This window comes from Xyrauchen texanus, chromosome 37, assembly GCF_025860055.1.
Source record: "Xyrauchen texanus isolate HMW12.3.18 chromosome 37, RBS_HiC_50CHRs, whole genome shotgun sequence".
In the NCBI taxonomy this organism is placed as follows: domain Eukaryota; kingdom Metazoa; phylum Chordata; class Actinopteri; order Cypriniformes; family Catostomidae; genus Xyrauchen; species Xyrauchen texanus.
Genome location: NC_068312.1, coordinates 39,532,515 through 39,535,014, shown reverse-complemented (window position 1 = coordinate 39,535,014; position 2,500 = coordinate 39,532,515). Strand labels below are relative to the sequence as shown.

Here is a 2,500-nt window from a genome sequence, read left to right as displayed (position 1 = left end):
GCCATCTATCTGCCATCTCACAGGAACACAAAGACAAAACCAACAGCACAGAATGAGATTACAGACGTCCACTGCTGCTCTCCTGACCGCCGCACAATAACAGATGCTGTTTTATTGTTACTGACACACACTACAGATGAACACGTCTGTCTGATTCCCTTCATTCAGGAATAAAGTCTGAAAACAGGCCGACGGCTGACACTGACACACCCTTCACGACCCCTGGGGTCGAAGAACAGACCACCCTTCAGAAACCTTCTGCAAACCTCCAGAAAATCTCCAGAAAACCTTCAGAAAACCTCCAGAAAACCTCCAGAAAACCTTCCGCAAACCTCCAGAAAACCTTCAGAAAACCTCAAGAAAACCTTCAGAAAACCTTTAGAAAACCTTCAGAAAACCTCAAGAAAACCTTTAGAAAACCTCAAGAAAACCTTCAGAAAACCTCCAGAAAACCTCCAGAAAACCTTCCGCAAACCTCCAGAAAACCTTCAGAAAACCTCAAGAAAACCTTCAGAAAACCTTTAGAAAACCTTCCGCAAACCTCCAGAAAACCTTTAGAAAACCTCAAGAAAACCTTCAGAAAACCTCCAGAAAACCTCCAGAAAACCTTCAGAAAACCTCAAGAAAACCTTCAGAAAACCTTCAGAAAACCTCAAGATGGGATTTTTTACTGTCATTCAGCACCTTGGAAGAGTTCAACACATTTCTGATCGCACACATTCATGAAGAATTTAATATACGGAGCAGCATATAACATATATAACATATATAACATATATAACATATATAACATATATTACATATATAACATAACTCTTACTGTCGCTTACAAACACTGAAGAATAGAACAGAATAGAATAGACATCAGATCTATGCCAGAAAAAAACAAACCAACTTCATGGACCAAAACCAAACAGTACCAAATCTGCATCTCATCTTTATCAGACAATCCCAATAATGTTCATGTTTATATTCATATTCATGCTCGTGTTGAACATAAATCTACTGATATCAGGATAATCAAACTGAGAAATGGCATTTATTACAACACACTAGATCTCATGTCAAGAACAGAAGCTGAAGTGTATTATCACATGACACACTGGTGTTTATTTATTAAGCACTTTATAAATGAGTTATTAATCATTCACTGATCATGCACTAAAACAAATGCAGTAGAAGTTTAGCGGAGTGACGTCATAAAGCCCCCGCGCGCTTAATCGCTACAAAGTAACGAGACAAGAGGATATTGTAACAGTTCTGTGATCAAAACAAGCATTCACGTGATAGTGTGAGCGCATAATTATTATTATTATTCTTATTATTATTCCTCTATATGACAGAAGCGCGTGTGTTCAGATCACATACCGTGTTTGACAGCGTCTTTACACCGATAAATCCATCAGAACGCCCGATCACATCCGATCACATCCGATCACATCCGACCACTGATCGATCAGTCCGCGAGAATATGAAAGAAAGAAGAAAACGAACAATGAAGGAGCATTCACACACGAGCAGCTGTTCATCCTATTAGAGCTGGAGCTTTAGTGAGCTCAGTGCGCGCAGCTGTCACACACACACACACACACACACACACACACACACACACACACAGAGTCAGGGAGGAGCCACGGACCTCCGCGAGCTTTTGTTTCATCACAGAGCTGCTGTCACCCGCTCATCTCACCGACATTCACCAGCACACACACACACACACAGGACTGACCCTGAATGTGTTTATTGCACAATTAACGCAATTCAAATCACGAATGGTTCACTCGGACACTCATCAGGATCAGATTGAGCTTTATTGTCAGACACATACAGGGAATTTGTCATGGTGACGGAAGCTTCCAGTGCAAATGCATCTATATATATATATACACACACATTTTAACACATATACATGTAGTCACATAAAAATAATTAGAGAAATGAGAAATATACAGTGTAATGTTGCTAGAATGTTTGATATACAGACACACAGTTATGATGTATTGAAGAAGAGGTGGATATGTAAAAGAATATAAATGAATTATGGAGAGAAGTAGGATTGGATGGACTGAATAATACACATGATTGTATTGACCACTGGAGAGGATTTGGGGCAGTTTGAACTGTTCATGAGATGATAGACTGAGGGGAATAAAACTGTTCCTGTGCCTGACGGTGCTGGTGCTCAGTGCTCTGTAGTGTCGGCCAGAAGAAAACAGTTCAGAAAGATAGTGTACTGGGTCCAGAGTGATTGTGTGTGTGTGTGCGTGAGTGTACGTGCGCGTGCGTGTGTGCATTTGTGTGTGAGTGCGGGTGTGCGCGTGCGTGTGTGTGCCTGTGTGCGTGCGTGTGTGCGCGTGCGCACGTGCGTGCGCGTGTGTGTGCATGTGTGCCTGCGCGTGTGTGCGCGTGTGTGTGTGCGCGTGAGTGCGTGCGTGCGTGCGTGTGTGTGCGTGCGTGTGTGTGCGCGTGTGTGTGCGCGCGTGTGCGTGCGTGTGTGTGC

General features: G+C 42.7%; 1 protein-coding gene across 1 annotated transcript in view; it reads right to left on the bottom strand.

Annotated features, from left to right (window-relative positions):
* sema6a (sema domain, transmembrane domain (TM), and cytoplasmic domain, (semaphorin) 6A) overlaps nt 1–1,558 on the bottom strand; it is a 106,527-nt gene extending 104,969 nt beyond the window's left edge. The window contains 1 exon segment of the mRNA XM_052107819.1: nt 1,369–1,558. The gene's annotated coding sequence lies outside the window, so the exon portion shown is untranslated.
* Between the last annotated feature and the right edge of the window lie 942 nt (nt 1,559–2,500).